Genomic DNA, 19,025 nt, shown 5'->3' on the forward strand with positions numbered 1-19,025 from the left:
CCTTCCTCCCTTACATTCAATATCTGTTTACAGAACATACACTATGTCCTAGTTTCTGCAAGGTTCTGAAAACACAGTAAGAGGCAAAAGAGCCATAGCCCCTCCCAGCCCGTGCCCTTATGAAACTTGCAGTCTATATAAACATAGATATTAAACAAAAACAAAATGCATGTTTTAACCCTAAAATGCGACATAGGGGAAGCCAGTCAGACAATTTACTCAGGAGTGAGAATTCAGGTCATTCACCAAGGCGCCCATGTCAAAGATTCATTACCCCCCTCGCGGCCCTAAAACATGTCAGAGTCATGATATACACCCTGTAGAGGAAGAGTTCAAAAACAGATCTTAAGAAGTAAAAGCAAGCGATCAAAACATTTCTGGAAATCTGACACATCTGGAGTGCTGTGTGGAGACGCCAGGGCGCGTGGAGGTTTGAGCAGTTAAAAACCCAGACGGGGAGGCCACTGCGTGCGTGACCGCGTTTCTCTGCAGGGCTGTCCCGCGGCCGCAACGCGCTCGTTGGGCGGCAAAGCAAGAGCGGGACGCGCCAGGGGGCGTCTGCGTGGCACGTGGGCGCCGCAGCCAGGCGCGCCACCGACGGGCAGTCAGCGGAGACGCTTCGGAGCAGGTCTGTTAGGGCGCGCGCAGACACATGCACGTGCACGAGCGCACGTACACGCGCACACCTCTGGCGCGGACCCTGACGGGGCCGAGCCTCGGGATTGGGCCTCCTCGGCCGCCGTCGTCTTCTCGGCTGTCACGGGGCCCGCAGCGGCGCTTTACCCTCGGCCGCAGGTAGCGCGTTCCTTCGCTATGGTGACTGTCGATCTCCGGGGCCGCAGGTAGCGCGTTCGTTCGCTATGCTGACTGTCGATCTCGGGGCGCTAGAGCGCCAGCTCCGGGGAGGGCAGGGAAGCGTCAGGGACCTTTCTAGAGCCTTGCCTGGCCTGAGGTCCGGGGCTGGGGCTGTCCCCGCGACCTCTTTCTGCCATCAGCGGGGCCACAGGCCTGAAGACGGCTTATACCGCCACCTTGGGCGCCTCTGCTCCTGGCTGCGACGTGGGGCGTCCTAGTCATCGGACTGGGAACCTGATAGGAGACGAATAGAAAGGGGGAAAGCCCTGGAAAATTAAGCCGGCACAAGAAGGGGGAAACGTTTGGAGGTCAGGCAAGGCTGATGGCCTTGGGGATCGCAGAGCAGGAGACTTAGAGAGATGTCCAGTGAGAATGTCAGCCCATGAGCTCTGGTGTGCAAGAAAAATGCCTCTTTTCTGGACTTCAGGTGAATTTCTGACTCCTCTGGGCTGCATACGACCGCCCTTCCCTGGCCCCAACTGGTGAACTGGTTAAAAAAGAAAAATGACCCTAGTTCTTCCAGGGATCCCCTCCCCAGAGATTAGGCCAAGTTCTGGAAGCTTATTCGGTGACTTAGTGGGTATGTTAATGGTTAAGTAACTTACCCAAGGTCTTATTGCCAATCAGTGGCAAAGTCAGGATTGAAACTCAGATCTCTTGGACTCCAGAGGCTGGAGTTTATTGAATGTTTAGCCCCAGCTCTGTTTGATTTTGGGAATTTCTAAAGACAGTCTCGATCTGTTGCCCAGGCTGGAGTGCAGTGGTACAATCATAGCTCACTGCAGCCTTGAACTCTTGGGCTCAAGCCATCTCCTGTCTCAGCCTCTCAAGTAGCTAGGACTACAGGCGTGTGCCACTACACCTGGTTCCTAGCTCTATTTGAGACCACAGTGGCCTGAAGTGTAAAGCACACTGGACACTAGGTGTCAAAAAATAGAACTAGAAGTCAGCAAGTGATCTAAAACAAGATTCTTTAGGTGTCTGGGCATCAGTTTCATCATCTGGATAAAATGGGCTTGAACCTGTGTTAATATCAAGGTCCCTTCCAGCCCTAATAGTCTAAGAATTCTAGAGTGTAACTGCTCATTTGAAGGCTGCCATCCAGACCATCACAACTGTCTTGTGGCTCATGGAGACTTTCAGATTGGTGCAGCAGCTCCAAGGCGAAGTGACCTCAATTGCTGATGCAAAACTAGGTTCTATAAGGGTAAACTAGTGATTCACAAGGACAGGTGAGAAGTGCTGATGGTGGCAAGGGAGGCAATTATAACAATATCCCCCCGCTTCTACCCCATCCTCCACCCCACTTCTGACATAGACGAGGACTTAATTGTGGCACAGAGAAAGGGCAACCGATTCTTGAGACCAGTGAATCTGTAGTCAAAACGCTACTGATCACTGTTTCAGAGAGAGCCTCCCAACACAGCTGGCTGAATAACTACTGGAATTATCCAGAGTCTGGTTGCATTTATATTTTACTTTCCAAAACAAATATAACCAAAAATTCCAGCCACTGTGTAAGCCAGAAGCAGGTGACACACACAAGTGCAGACTGAGGGGAGTTTAGGTGAAAGCTGCAGCTATCAGCTATTCTTTCCCTTTTAGTGGGGGCCTTAGTTGGACAAGTCAGAACAGATTTCCGTTTTTTTGTTTTTTTGTGTTTTTTTTTGAGACAGAATCTCACTCTGTTGTCAGGCTGGAGTGGCGTGATCTTGGCTAACTGCATCACTGCAACCTCCGCCTCCTGGGTTCAAGCAATTATCCTGCCTCAGCCTTCCGAGGAGCTGGGACTACAGGCGCCCACCACCATGCCCAGTTAATTTTTGTATTTTTAGTAGAGATGAGGTTTCACCATGGTTGGCCAGGATGGTCTCGATCTCTTGACCTCGTGATCTGCCCACCTCAGCTCCCAAAGTACTGGGATTACAGGCATGAGCCACCGAGCCCGGCCCAGAACAGATTTCTGAAGAGGTTGTGTGCAAACTGATTTGTAGACTCAAAGACTTACACTCCCAGGAAGTAAGAGGGAGCTTTCTTAAAGTTAAGAAAGAATCAAAATCTTCCTATTAACCAGGCGTGGTGGTTCACGCCTGTAATCCCAGCACTTTGGGAGGCTGAGGCAGGTGGATCACCTGAGGTCAGGAGTTCAAGACCAGCGTGGCCAACATGGTGAAACTATGTCTCTACTAAAATACAAAAATTAGCTGGGTGTGGTGGTGGGCACCTGTAGTCCCAGCTGCTGGGGAGGCTAAGGCAGGAGAATTGCTTGAACCCGGGAGGCAGAGGTTGCAGTGAGCCAAGGTCGTGCCAGTGCACTCCAGCCTGGGCGACAGAGCCAGACTCCATCTCCAAAAAAAAAAAAAACTTCCTATTGTAACAGACCCTTTGATGAAAATATGCCGCCTTGCCTCAATTACTCTAAATCAAATAAAAGGCTTAGTGTGAGTTGGAATAAACCTATCAATGGCTACATTTTTTGTTTATGTATATCTGTATTCGTGCAAAATTTCATATTTCATGCCAAAGAGGAAGTGGAAAACTCCTAAAACTTTCAGAAGGGAAACTATTCTCATTTAAAGGCAGTTTGCCCCAATCTTAAGGAAACTCTTGCCTGTTTTTGCTTCAGGCTTCCTTTTACAGAATCCAGAGGGGTAGAAATTGATTTAGCTTCATCCTCAGGACATTGGGTGATGAAACTTCAGACTGAGTTTGAGACAGGTAACATTCATCCACTCTCATTTTTAAGCTCCTTATAGATAGGGATTTCACAATCTACTTAATAAACCACTTCCATGTTTATTTATTTACACTGTCTGCTCAATTTTGCTGTAACCACTTCCGTGTTTAATAACCCTTACTGTTGGAATTGTTTTCCTGACTCTAATCCAATCACTCCTCTGACAGTTTAGCATTTTGGATTCTTAGATCTGGAAAATCTGGAAAATAGCCCTGAAGATCACTGTATTCATTTTCCACAAATTTGATGGACTAAAACACACAGACTTACTTTCTTACAGTTCTGTGCATTAGAAATCCAACACAGGTCTCGGCTAAAATCAAGGTGTTGGCAGGACCGTGATCCTTAATGGAGGGTGCAGAGGTGAATCTTTTCCTTGCCCTTTGTAGCCTTCAGAGGCCGATCAGATGTGGTTTGTGGCCCTCTTCCTCCATCTTCAAAGTCAGTAATGTTGAATCTCTGACCATTCTTCACATTTTCCTCTGACTCAACTCAGCAGGGAAAGGTTCTCTGAGGACATGTGAATAGATGGGGCCCGCCCTGATAATCCAGGATCATCTCCCTATTTTAAGGTCCTTAATTTAATCACATCTACAAGATCTTTTTCCATATAAGGCAACATATTCATAGGTTCTGGGCATTAGGATATAAACATCTTCCGAGGGTGAGGTGGGGGCCTTGTTTTCCTGCCTATCATCGTTATCTCTTCCAACTCACTTCTCAAAGCTGGAATCCCTCCTATGTGACTTCTGACAGATGCTTACTTAACTCAGTACTTCCACTGATGTGGAGGCTGCTGATTCACGAAGCTGCCAAGGAGAATGTTGGCCAGCCCTAAATGTGAGAAAATTCTTCTGTTCAGTCACAACAATTCACATACATGGGTTCTTACCTTAAGACAGGAGAAAACCTCACCTTGTATCCCCATAACACACCCACCACATGAAGTTTTTTAAATATTTGAAGACAGCAAATGTTCTATTCTTCAATTGAACATTTGAACACCTATGGTATGTGGGTGCTATTCTAGGCTCCAGTAATAAAATGATTAATCAGCCAGGCAAGGTTTACTACCGTTAATGTGACCTAATTCATCATTATTTGCCACCTCTCTTCCTCAAAGGTTGCAATGGTTAGTGGATTCATGGGTTCATCATCATCAATATCAACATTGTGATCTTCTGGTCATTTAGCATGAAACAGAAAAATCTATAAATCCAAAGGGGCTGAGTCACATGAAATGTCACAATAGAGTGACAACCCATACATTAGTTCTGAGAATACAGAATCATCATCTAGCTCCAGTGTTCAGTAGTCCAAGCCTCATTAAAGGATGCCATAAAATGAGAACATTAAACACTAATAAATAGGTGATATTCCATGGAACAGCCTTTCCATTTAGAGAAAAAAAGACATTTTAAGTTGGGGGTCAGGGGTGGTTTAATAAATAGATTGTTCAATACACAATGTTGAGATAATTGGCCATCTGTTTAGAAGGGAAAAAATGGCTAAGCCACGTTCTTATCTCCAGCCATTCATAAAAATTAATTCCAGATGGATTAAATATATCTAAATATATTCATTCATTCAACAAATAGTTATTAAGCCACTATCCTGTTCAAGTTGCTGTAGATGGAAAAATCACTCAAATATCTCCTTTCTTGTGGAGCCTACATTCTAGTGCAGAGTGGTGGTCAATTACTAAATAAACAGTGAGCTTATTTATTTGATATGGTTTGGCTCTGTGTCCCCACATCTCATCTCAAATTAATCCCCACGTCGAGGGGTGGACCTGGTGGGAGGTGATTGGATCATGGGGGCAGTTTCCCTCATGCTATTCTCATGATAGTGAATGAGTTCTCACAAGATCTGATGGATTGAAAGTGTCTGGCAGTTCTCCCACACTTTCTCTCTCCTGCTGCCTTGTGAAGAAGGTGCTTGCTTCCCCTTCACCTTCCACCATGATTGTAAGTTTCCTGAGGCCTTTGTAGCCATGCAGAACTCAATCAATTAAACCTCTTTATAAATCACCCAGTCTCAGGTAGTTCTCCATAGCAGTGTAAAAATGAACTAATACAGCTGATGATATGTGTTATGCAGGAATAAAAGAAGAGAAGTAGGGAACATAAGTTTGCAATTTCTCACAGATTACTTAGGGAAAGCATTGCTATAAAGATGACATTTGAGTAAGACTTACATGAGGTGAAGAAGTTGGCCATGCAGTTACGGAGGGAGGACATTTGAGGCAGAGGCAATATGTAATAAAGGGCCCTAAAATGGGAGCGTGTTTTTTGAGAAATATCAAGCCTAAATGGCTGAAGTTAAGTGAGCAGAGGAACAATAATAGGAAACAAGATCAGAGAGATAGCCAGGGACAAGATCACATAGAAGCTTGATAATCATTTTAAGAACTTTGGCTTTTTCAAGTAAGATAGGAAGTTGCATTATATGATTTACATTTTAATGGAATCACTCTTATTTTTGTACTGAAAATGGGCAAGGCAGGAGCAGAGAGTCCAGTTAGGAGGCCACCACAATAATCCAGTGGAAAGAGAACAATAGCTGGGAACAGAGTGGTAGTAGTGATGGTGGTTAGAAGTAGTTGTTTCTGAAATATATTGAAGGCAAATCCAATAGAATTTGCTTACGGATTGGTTGTGCAGGCAAAAGAAAAAGAGGAGTTAAGGATGATGTGGCTGGAGACTCTAAGATGGCCCCCAATTAGCCCTGCCTTCTGGTATTCATGCCCTTGTGTAACAGTCTTCCTTTGAGCATAGGCTCAAGGCAAGACAAAGCAAGCGTGGCCTGCGTCTAATTAGAAGAATATTACAAAGGTGGTAGGATGTCACTTTCATGATTATATTATGTGATTGTTACGTCTGTCCTACTAGCAGACTCTATTGCCTTCTTAGTTTGCATGGTTTGATGAAACAAGCTTACGAAGACAGCCATCTATGAACCAGAAAGTAAGCAATCACCAGACACCAAATATGCCCGTGCCTTAATCTTGAACTTCCTGACCTCCAGAACTGTGAGAGATAAATGTTTGTTGTTTATAAGATACCCATTCTATGGTAGTCTGTTATAGCTCCCTAAACAGACTAAGGCAATACCTGACATCATCAATCATTATGGACATTCAGATTAAAACCATAACAAGATACCATTTCTATCCATACAAATAGCTAAAATCAAAAAGCCTGACAGTATTGATCGCTAGGGAGAATGTAGAACAATTGGAATTCTCATCCCAGGCTTGGCTTCACAGGTGCCATGCTCAGATGAGCCCCACCCTTGGTTTAATATTCTGCTGTCACTGTTTGAAATTCCTTTTTTTTTTTTTTTTTTTTTTGAGGCGGAGTTTTGCTCTTATTGCCCAGGCTGGAGTGCAGTGGCGCAATCTAGGCTCACTGCAACCTCCACCTCCCAGGTTCAAGCGATTCTCCTGCCTCAGCTTCCCGTGTAGCTGGGATTACAGGTGCCCACCACCACAACCAGCTAATTTTTTGTATTTTTAGTAGAGACCGGTTTCCCCATGTTGGCCAGGTTGGTCTTGAACTCTTGACCTCAAGAGATCTACCTGCCTTGGCCTCCCAAAGTGCTGGGATTGCAGGCGTGAGCCACCATGCCTGGCCTAAAATTCTTAATAATTTTACCTTTGAACTAGTGTTTTGTAAGCAAAGTCCAATAGGGCAATGAAGGATAGTGTGAGCAGAGGAGATACTCACAATATGTGTGCTGTTTCTTGCTGCCCCATTCAGTTATAGTGTTTGCAGTGACCTATGAGCATGAATTCTGATGGGCAAAATGCATGGGAGTTCAGCAAGACTCAAAGTAAGTAAAAAGTAATCATGTTATTTTTCAAAAAATTAAAAATAGAATTACCATATGATTCAGCAATTCTGTTTCTATATATGCCCAAATAATTAAAAGCAGAGACTCTGGCATTGCATAACATAAAGATGAAACAGCAGTAAAATTCATGCCGATAATTAATAGCATGAATAGCAAATTAAAAACACCATGACAAGTCAAGAAAATACTGCAGAAAAAAAAAGCTTTGTATTTCTCGTTTTTTTAACAATGGACCCCACATTTTCTTTTGCACTGAGTCCAGCAAATTATGTAGCCAACCGTCTTATACATCACTAGTAGGAACCTAAAATGGTCCAACCATTTTGGAAAACAGCTTGGTGATTTCTTGTAAAGTTAGCAACGTGCTTACCACATGACCCATGGGAGCCAGAAGCTGTTTGAACTAATTTGGTTACATTTGTACACTAGGGAAGACTGTGAAACAGATTTGATGATTGGCAGCCCAAGAACCACATGGAATGGAGGAGGGGTAATTCTCTCAAATGAATGGAGTAAAGGATGCTGAGCAAGCAACGATAACAGAGGCAGAAGATAAATAGTGGGGGATGTTGGGGGAGGGGAGGAAGGAGGTAAGAAAGGTGAGAATATTCCATTTGCAGATGGCAGAGCTCAAATTTAAGATTCCTGCCAGCCTCCATAAAGCACTTGTTTGATTCAAGTCTACATTAGGACACTATCTAGAGGAATGGCTTGTTTATGCAAAGGATTGCTTGTCAATTCCTGAGACAACTGAGCATGGATTAAATGCACACAACTGCATATGGGACTCTGATCTTGGGAGTATAAAATTATTAATGATTTTGCTTAAGAGTAGCATAATTAAGAGGCAGACATGGGCTCAGATTCCTAAAATAATAATTTATGGTCAAACGAGGCCCATTACATGCTATTATGTTACAACCCAAAAGTTTGGTTTCTTCCTTTGAGAGCCAGTTGACTGATACTCAATGTCCCAGCTGTGGATCTGCTTGGAAGCTGCAAGGACTAACTCCTTATTCTTTATGAGGACCACAAAGAAAGGCCACTTATGAAGGTGTGTGGTTCTAGACCCCAGGATGATGGAAGAAAGAGAGGTTTGTGCCACTAGGCGCTTATTCTGCGAGCAGAGCCCTATCCTACCATATTTGGCAGTCTGGCCAAAATGAAGCTAACAGTGATAAACTTGGAGAACCAAGGCCTGCTTCAGGTGCTGCCAGTGGCCTCTCAGATGACTTGGGTAAATTATACATCTCTCTGTACTCCCGTTTCTTCCCAAAATAAGCACAAGTAATTCTCACCAATCTACTGTTGAGTTGGTTTGAATATCAGATGAGACAATGAGCATGGAATCTCTTCAGAGAAAATGAAATGTGATAGAAAATTAAGATGATGTGCCGGTTATTATTCTTAGCATTTCCAAGGGGGTGCTGACACCCTCCCCTTCCCTTTCAGATTATTGGCAATAGGAGAGGATCAAATTAAGATCAAAATTAGATGATTTGAGAAATTCACATTACTCTTTAAAATACTGAAGAATTCATTAAACCAAGATCAAAAACTTTTGTGGCTATGCCAGATTCCTGGAATCCTAGGAACCACTATGAATCCAGAAGAAGCATTAACTGTTAAAGCTCAGAGAGGAAATATTTTAGCAATGACACAAGGCAGCTTCTTATCTCTTGCTTCGCAGCGTCACTAAAAATAAATTTAAAAAAATACAAAACAAAATGAAAATAAAACTTTTAACTGATCCCCAGAAGAACAGACTCTTCGGAAAAGCTGACAGACAGAGGGTCAATGATCAAGAATAAAAATAGTATGGTACATTTTGAAAGGAAAAACAAACACCCACATCACATGGGCAGTTACTTACTGTGAACAAACCATGAACAAAAGCACCTCAAGGCTAAGGCAAATGGGCCACAAACTGGATATGAGTCAGCAACAAAAGTCCTTTTATTAATTAAGCTCAAGACTGGATACAAGGTTAACAATATTTTATGCTGATGTTTACGAAGCCCTTACCACATGCCAAGGACTTTTAGTGTATACCTGTATTATCTTACTTAACCCCACTAGGTCAGAGTGACTGTTATTTGTATTTCACAAATGGAAAAACAGATGACCAGAAAATTAAGGTACTTGCATAAGGCCTCCAAACCATTATGTGGCAATTGGGGCCATGAGCTGACATCTGTCGCCAAAGTCTGTGTACCTAATCACTGTGGTGAACCGCCTCTCCAGAGCATCCTGCTCATACAGAGTGCAGGTTGCAGCTCTGGGCTTTGACAAAGAGGCTTGGCAGACCTTAAGAGGATTCAGAGGAGAGCAGTGGAGTAAGGTTATTTCACCTGGAGAAGAGAAAACAGATATGATCCCTAGCAGTGTTAGCTTCTCTGATGGCAATTGGGATCAAGAAACAGATAATAGATGCAGGTGGTTTGGGAGAGCAAAGGAGGATTTGGGCTAAGCCAGAACCAAATTGTGATTGTTTCTAAATGTGCTAAGGATGTTAAATATTTGTGGCAGTCATAGAGGTGCACCACTTTAGAGAACCTGCATGAGAAGCACGACTGACTGAGAGCCTCCAGTTGTCACACCTTTGGGTGTGCCACAGTGCTCAGGCCCAGGCCATGCTTCCCCCAGGCTACTCCTAGCAGTGACTACGCATGAAGGCAGTATTAGAACTGGGCCATTTCTGTCCAGTGGTGGCTCCTCTATGATCCTGGAGAGCTCTCTTAGAACTACAATGCAGGCTGGGCGCGGTGGCTCACGCCTGGAATCCCAGCACTTTGGGAGGCCGAGGCGGGCGGATCACAAGGTCAGGAGATCGAGACCATCCTGGCTAACACGGTGAAACCCCGTCTCTACTAAAAATACAATAAAATTAGCCGGGCATGGTGGCAGGCGCCTGTTGTCCCAGCTACTCAGGAGGCTGAGGCAGGAGAATGGCCTGAACCCGGGAGGCGGAGCTTGTAGTGAGCTGAGATCGCACCACTGCACCCCAGCCTGGGTGACAGAGTGAGACTCGGTCTCAAACAAACAAACAAAACAAAACAAAACTACAATGCATTCTGAGGCTTTTCCTGCTCAGGCCTCCTTCCTTCCCTTTCTTCTCTGGAAGGTGTCAGACCCACAATACAGCCTGGAGGTTCTCCTCACCTACTCCCACTCCCTCTGCCTGTATCATCAACAAGTGTTTCCCCAATAAATTTCCTGTATGTATAATCCTGTCTTGGTGTCCACTTCTCAGAGACCCAAACTGACAAAATATTGAGTGTGTAGAAAATGGAAATAAGGCCGGGCGCAATGGCTCAGGCCTGTAATCCCAGCACTTTGGGAGGCTGAGGCAGGTGGATCAACTGAGGTCAGGAGTTCGAGACCAGCCTGACCAACATGGTGAAACCCCATCTTTACTAAAAATAGAAAAAATTCGCCAGGCATGGTGGCAGGCGCCTGTAATCCCAGCTACTCGGGAGGCTGAGACAGGAGAATCTCTTGAAACTAGGAGGTGGAGATTGCAGTGAGCCAGGATTGCACCCCTGCACTTTAGCCTGGGCAACAGAGTGAGACTCCATCTGAAAAAAAAAGAAAAGAAAAGAAAAAGAAAAGGGAGACAATAACCCCTTTGGTCTTTAAAAGCAGGTTTGGCAATTAACTGAGAAATTTTAAGTGCAGGTTCTCGAGAGCCCAAGGAGGATGTGTTTAGAAGATTGTCCATCTTCTCCTAGGCCTGAGATTCTATGAGTCTGTACTCATCACTTAAATATAACAGGTTAAATGTTCCTAGTTTATTTCCATGTAAGAAGGGCCTAAGAAATATGACTATTCATTTAACTGAAAATGAGAAATGCCTGACATGGCATCTTACTGCATCTGCCACTGTCTCTGATCTGAAACCTGCTCTACTCTCACCCATGCTATTAGAATTATTACAGGGTGAACAGAGACCATACTCTCCAGACCATAAGCTGCAGAGCTGAGGCCTGGGCCCTCCAAACTGGTTTGGGAAGTGCACTCGGAGTCTCTGGAGCAACATGATAAATTGGCCCAAACTTCCCCAGAGTCCTACCAAGCCAGATAGACCATGGCTCGTCATTTTGTCCTGAATAGGTTAGAAGAGGTCTTTCTCTGTGTTGAGCTTCAGTTATTAGCCTTGTAACACCAATAATTAGACATCTTCTGACAATAAACACATGGCATCAGACATTAAATTATGTAAATTATTAGTAAAGACGTTAAAAAATACAAGATATTTTGCCTTGCTTCTAACTAGCCACTTGACCTTGGATAAATTATTTAAGCTCTCCAGATCACCTAAGAAATTCTGAGAGTTGATGCTCAATGTTATAAAATCATTGAAGTTGTAATCCTCACCCTGTTAAGGGGTCACTGTTTCTCAATAGGACTGCACTAGTTCAGAAAATGCCTTTCCATGGGATAGATACCCATTTTGCCCAGGTGGGTGTGGTAATTGTCCCTGTCTCAGCATACTCAGTGGTCAAGAAGTGAAACCTCGCTTCTCACCTGAACAAACTGTTTGAAGAGCTTCATGTAATGTATTGAATAGGAAGGTGTCTACTAACATCAGTTTCCAAGACACAAACAACTCTACTATCAACCACACAGGGTAAACCCTCTTTAAGATTAAACCTAAATCCTTTTTCTTTGTTAAAAAATAAAATAAAAAGGCCGGGCACAGTGGCCACGACTATAATCCCAGCACTTTGGGAGGCCAAAGCAGGAGGATCGCTTGAGTCCAGGAGTTCGAGACCAGCCTGGACAACATGTCAAAACCCTGTCTCTACAGAAAAGATAAAATTTAGCTGAGTGTGGTGGCACATGCCTGTAATACCAGCTACTCAGGAGGTGAGGTAAGAGGATCACCTGAGCCCAGGAGGTCGAGGCTGCAATAAGCTGTGATCGTGTGCCACTGCACTCCAGCCTGGGAGGCAGAGTAAGACCCTGTCTCAAAAAATGTTTTAACTCTGAACACACTTCAGCATTAAGCTGAATGCAGCATTAGGGTGTGAAGGGTTAACCCGCTTTACCATGCTGTCTCCCGCTTTGCTCTGCCCACAGTCAGAAGAGCCACAGCCTGCCAGCCAGCCCTTTGACTGGGGGCCCTTTTACCCACTCCCTGCTGGCTGGGGGAGGGGAGCCAGCAGAGGAAAGAGATGGATGCAGTGAGAGACAAGACAATGAGCATACAGCCCAAGCCGCCATCTGCCTGGCAGGGTGGCACAAGACAGAGTTTGGGACGCTGGTGTAGCCACTGTGGTTAAGCAGACAGTGTCTGCAGCAGGCCGTCAAAGATCGGGCAATTTGAAATGTGAGAAAGGCAGGCTTCGCAGAGTGTCAAACACTTGGGTGCAAGATAAACTTGAACTGTTGAAGAACTCTTGTTCTGTTTTGTTTGTTAACTTTCAGGACCATTGGATTTTTCTGCTTTTGGCTGCACTTGAATAGTATTTCAGAAACACCGTGGGTTATGTGGGTTACATACATTTTCGTGGACTGGCCTGGGAGCCTTTCCTCTCTTGTCTCAAACCACTAATATCTGATATTATTTCTATGGGAAATGTGTTCTGAGTTTCAAAGAAAATCTTACAAACAAGGTTTTAATGTAGAAGCTATTTGTAAGCCAAGATCTATCTATATACTGAAACTTCTACGCATTTGCTTATTAAATATATATTGAGGGACCTAGCATGTACCAGATATCATGCTAGGTGCTGAGGATAACCAAGGGGTTCACAGTCCTTTGAAGAAGCACATAGATGGGGAAGTGAGCAGGTCCACATTATGACTCTCATGGGCCCTCGACACTTTTCCCTTCGTGGGCCCCTTCCTCCTTAAAAAAAAAAAAAAATTAAAAATTGTATTTTACAATTGTGTTGGTATAAATACAATCCAAGTTGGATTATATTCTCTCTTGGTATGTGGCTAGTTTTAAAAGAAATTAAAACATTTTCATGGATCCCTAAACGTATCCTAGACCCTCAGTAGGATTGTGCCTACTGAGCCTAATGGATAGGTTGGCCCTCGAGAGGAGGAGGGCAAGATGAGGACTTGCAGGAGTGACACCTGAGGTGACAGTTAAAGGACAAGCAGGAATGAACCAGAGAGGCAAGAGGGGAAAGGCCATTTTAGGAAGAGGGAACAGCATGGGCAAAACCTTAGAAGTGTGAAAGGCAAGGTGAGACACCCTGCAAGTGATCCTAAATGGTAAAAATGAGATTGCAAAAGACAGGTAGAGGCCAAAATATGAAGAATCTTGTGTGCTATTCTAAGAACAGTGGGAAATTAACAGGGACAGCTGAGGAGTGACAAGTCGAAATGAGGCTTGTAGAAAAATTACACTGGAATAATTGGAAACAGAATATGAGACTACCTGAGAGATGATGGCACGAATCTATGTGAGAAATAGTGACAACCCTAACTGAGACAATAAAAATGAAAATAACAAGTATTCCAAAGGATGCAGGTTGATTCATTGGGTAGGAGGAATGAGGAAGAAGTCTGGGTTCCTATTTGTTCCCTTCTTAGCCCTTTAGTGCTTGACTAGCCATCAAGCATACACCACATCAAAGCAGCCAGCCAGCTCAGATATGGGAAACTGCTGGTCTGACCTTTTGGCCTCATCTCCAAGCTCTCCTGTTCTGACAACACCCTATTTTAACTCAGTTCTCAACCTATAAGGCTTTTCAGTGTCTTGGTCACAGTTTCATACTTGACCCTTGACTACACCAGTGCCGTGAATACGGGGCAATCCTGCTGCCCATTCTGGCCCCTTGGACCCATGCCAGCTAAGGCAGTCCCACCTGCCCTCCACGTGGATGTGGAGCAGACTCTTCTGCCTTGACTGAACTGGTGCATGGTAGAGGCATTGGCTGTGCTAGGAAAAAGATGATGAGAAAATGAGAAAACGATGTGGGGAAGATGATTATTTCCAGTCCAAATATGCTGAATTTGAGGTTCCAAAGGGACAACCTACTAGACATTAACTAAGGCAATCACAAATGTGGTGCTAGAATTTAGGAGAATGTGCTGGAATGGAGAGGAAGATTTAGGTGTGTGTAGAAAAGAATTTACATGGTAGGCGTCAGGCTGGCCCTACAAAGGCCTGTTCACAAGGTTGGCTCTTAGCTGGCACCTAGGAACTCGACTGGGGGAATAGTCTCACTATTCCCTGAGAAGGGTGGACCACTGTGCCTAAACTGTTTGTGCAAACAATAGAGTGTACGCTGAACACCTGCTTTCCTCCTGGGAGTCTGGAATTTTGGTGTGTGCTAGGCAAAGGGTGCCTGCATGACCAGCCCCCCGTAAAACACTGGGCGCTGAGTCTGTCACGAGCTTTTCTGGTAGACAACACTTCTCTCATGTAGCCACAGTTTGATGCTGGAGGAATTAAGTGTGTCTTGTGTAACTGCTGGGGCAGGACTCTTGGAAGCTTACCTGGATTTCTCTGGACTTGGTCCCATGTGCCTTTCTCCTTTGCTGACTGTGCTTATATCTTTTCCCTGTAATAAATCTCAGCTGTGAACATAACTATATGCAGATTCCTATGATTTCTTTCAGTGAATCACTAAATTTGGATGTAGTCTTGGAGACTCCCAACACAGAGATTTATCAGGAACACCTGGTCATTCGGTGCTGGGAATAACACCGTTAAGCGGCCCCTCCCAAGCTACATGGTTGCAATGGACTGGCCACATAATCTGATCCCAGTTGGCTGGAGTAAAGGTCATGCTGCTCGATCCTACAGACAAAAATGAAGATACCTTCTTCTATCATAAAGTGCACTGACCTGAAATGCAACGAAAGGACAAGGGTGACATTCAAGGGAAGATTAAAGAAAGACTCCTAACTATTCCAGAGGCAAACTCTATGTGGCTAAGAGTTAAGAGTCATAGAAAGATCCTCTTGACAAAATGCAAAAAGAACAAACAAAAGACCTAAAGGTTGTGAGGACCATGGCTATTCCTTTAGCAAACTGAGAACAGTACAAGATTTCTGGCATTGGATACAAGATCCTAAGTAAAATTGTTAAGAAACTAGTTAAGGTTTTAAGGAAGGTGTATTGTCAAAAAGTCCCTAGCCTGTTGTACAGAGACCTGTGACCATCCAGCATTATGGTAGACCCTGAACGAAGCCCCAACACTGAAGTGCCAAGATGAAAGCCATTCACTAGCATCTCCTCAAACACCTGCCTGCCATCACCACCACAAGCACCAGTAGGAAATCCTCCCTCGGTGCCTTTTACAAAAGTGGCCCCAACAATTTAGTCTACATCTAAGAAGTGAGGCAACAAGAAGAATTCTTATGAGACTCATTGTTTCTATCATTCATCCTGCTAAGCTTGCTCAGCGAGATACGGTATTATATAACCTGTCTCAGTAATCAGTGTATGGCACTTCTTTCTCCCTTTTTGGTTTGACTTTTATTCTATTTCACTGTATCAGGTAGGCAGGAGAAGCTACTTTGATCATTTATCCCATAATCTGCAGAATGGTGAGAAGTCACAAACCTGATCAAATCCAAGCTAATGGAAGAATTGACACCACCCAGAAAACCTGAACTCAGAGGGGCTAAATCATGTCACTTCACAGTACAGAAGCTATCTGTGATTTTGGATTGTTACCCACTGGGGAGAAGGTGAGCACATTTGGAATTGCACAGAAGGTGGCTGGAATAGGATTAAGTAGGAACATTTTTACAATTAAATGTGTGAGAAGATGTAAGATATATATATATATATATATATATATATATATATACTGAGCAGCCAAGAAGTTACTCCATCTTCAAATGAGACATTAACACAATAGAGGAAAAATATGTCTGAAAGTCATTATTTTCCAGAAGAAATGTGAAGTTATTTTTAAAAAGGAATAAAAAATATATAGGGGCCAACTCAGAGTCTTCAGAGACTTAATACTCAAAACTTGCTGAAATTATGGGTCTCCAGTGATCAAAAGGGCAAATATATTCAGGGACTAACACACTTATACTCACTGAAAATAACTCACAATCTGTCTCTAGAGACTAAAGAAAAAATCATCACTGACAGCCATCGTCATGTCTTTTGAAACGTGGGATGATGTTCTCAATGATAGATGAATCTGGCTTCCTGGGAAATCATCTCCTAATACAGATACTCCAGCTCTCTGACTTCCAATGTTGCACAGGACTGAGGGAGAGACCCCAACTGAGCCTCCTACTACTGCAAAGGGAATTAACCACCCTGGCTTTCATGGAAAGTGCTGTTTCTAGTTTTTCCCTCCCCTGGCCACAGATTATTCCAATGGAGAGATGCAGGAAGATTAAAAGTTCCTTAGATGTTCTTGTCTGGGAGTAATATACATGAAAATGCCTCAGGCTGAGCTTGTCAACTCCGGCCCTTAATGCAGCATCTTCAGATGCCTCATTCATCTCTTTCCTGGATTCATCTTTATAATACAGATTCTGTTATATCTTTCAGGGGCAACCCTTCTCCATTCATGAGACAGAAGGATGTATTTGCATATGGAAATTAGGGTAATCAGACATATGATAGAACAAAGTTGTAAAATTAGAAAAATATCTTTAGGAGGGATTAAATTAGACTGAAAACTTCCCAAGGCATTTCTACTTCTCCAGAATGCAGCATAGCAGGAAAAGCAGGAGTTTTGGAGGCAAATAGCCACGTGACTGACTCCCTAAACTCTGCCAATTACTAGGTTAGATAGCAAAAATACTTAAAGGAGACCTTCAGAGGTTCAAATTATGAATTCACATTAAATACTGAAAGGAAAATAACCTCATAAGAGTGATAACTAAGTAAGGGTCATAATGCTGGCTGAAACAAAAAAAATCTAGGAAAGGAGAAAACAGGGTAAAAGGATGTAACTATGTGAGAGGGCGGCTGGAAGCTGGCAATCTAGAAATAGAAGTTGCCAGACAGCCACACTATAAAGAACAAGCTCTATGGACCTGACATGGAACATAATATTCAAATGAAGAATTTCTAACTATTTGTTCCTCTCTATATTGGAACCACCAAGGGTATAATCATTGCTAAATAGAAACTATAAATAGATTAATGGGTCTTTGTATTTGTCATCAGCCTTGTTTATTGGGAAATGAATGAAAATATTAAAGAATATCCTTTTTTGTTCTCAACTGGGTTATCAACTTATGAAATTCATTAAGCTGTACTGTTGTTTTCAGGGAATTTTCCATACAAAACACAACCTACTTCTGTTTCATATGCCTATATGGGATTTCTTTCCATGCTGGTAACACTGTCATGTCTTGCAAAGGACCAAGTCAAAGAATCAATATGCCTTTATTGTTTCTGTAACCTTCCTTTTTTCATCCCACCCTTCCTTTGTCCTCCTCCTCATGTTCCTATTGCATCAGGCCCAGGGAGGTAGAACTTCCTAAGGAATACTCCATATAAGAAATAAACGGGTCAGGCACAGTGGCTCATACCTGGCCCTTAATCCCAGTACTTTGGGAGGCCAAGGTGGGCAGATCATGAGGTCAGGAGTTCCAGACCAGCCTGGCCAACATGGTGAAACCCTGTCTCTACTAAAAATACAAAAAATTAGCCGGGTGTGGTGGCGCATGTCTTTAATCTCAGCTACTCGGGAGGCTGAGGCAGGAGAATCGCTTGAACCCGGGAGGCAGAGGTTTCAGTGAGCCGAGATTGCGCCACTGCATCAAGCCTGGTCAACAGAGTGAGACTCTGTCTCAAACGAAATAAATTTAAAAAAATAAAAAATAAACGCTGGATTCAGTCTCTCCTCATACTGGGGGCAAATTGTAACACTAAAATAAGTGAGATGTATGAATTAAGCTATGTTCAAGATGTTTAAATTGGCATACCTTATAATGGTAATTTGTGCTAGCTCTCCCTCCTCCACCTAGGTGATTCTCTCTTCCTCTGTGAATATATGACTCTCTTCTACCTCTTCATACTGAACTGGAGACCAAATAACGTCTTTTTTAAAAAAACAACATTTTACACCCTTCTCTTTCCTTTCCGTTTCACCAAATAACGTCTTTTTTTAAAGAAAACAACATTTTTACACCCTTCTCTTTCCTTTCCGTTTCATTGCCATCGTTCTAGGTGAGATAACTGATGACAACTGGTAGTACAAATAATGACGTCTTTCATCACAACAGTGCTCTTACTGGTTTCTATGCTTCCCATCTCTCTCCATTCCAGTGTGTTCTATATGCTGTAGCAGACCCATTTTCCTGGGCCATGGAAAACGATCTTACCCTCTGCCACTAAAATCAAGAGACACCTAACATCTCTATAAGGTAAGATAAAAAGTCCTTAGTTTGCTATGTAAAGCCTTCAAATCTGATCGATCAACCTTCCCAGCTTTATTAAAGTCCTCAAACTGACCTATGTAAATAATTTACTCCAAACAAAGTCACAACTTTTATGAAAACCTTTTACTCCATGTGTTAAATGCACTCCTTAACGGGCATGAATCTAACCTAATGAATCGAATATAGTCACCAGTCAGAAAGGAAAACTAAATGTGGAGATATTTCTAAATCTCACAGAATCTGGCCTTAA

At 43.4% G+C, this 19,025-nt stretch overlaps 1 protein-coding gene across 1 annotated transcript in view; it reads left to right on the forward strand.

The window, feature by feature from the left end:
* The first annotated feature begins 722 nt into the window (after positions 1–722).
* Positions 723–19,025, forward strand: part of CDK8 (cyclin dependent kinase 8) — a 210,003-nt gene continuing 191,700 nt past the window's right edge. Inside the window, exons 1-2 of the mRNA XM_073012964.1 lie at positions 723–842; positions 18,663–18,760. The gene's annotated coding sequence lies outside the window, so the exon portion shown is untranslated. The remainder of the gene's footprint in view (positions 843–18,662; positions 18,761–19,025) is intronic.

Source organism: Chlorocebus sabaeus, chromosome 3, assembly GCF_047675955.1.
Source record: "Chlorocebus sabaeus isolate Y175 chromosome 3, mChlSab1.0.hap1, whole genome shotgun sequence".
NCBI lineage: Eukaryota > Metazoa > Chordata > Mammalia > Primates > Cercopithecidae > Chlorocebus > Chlorocebus sabaeus.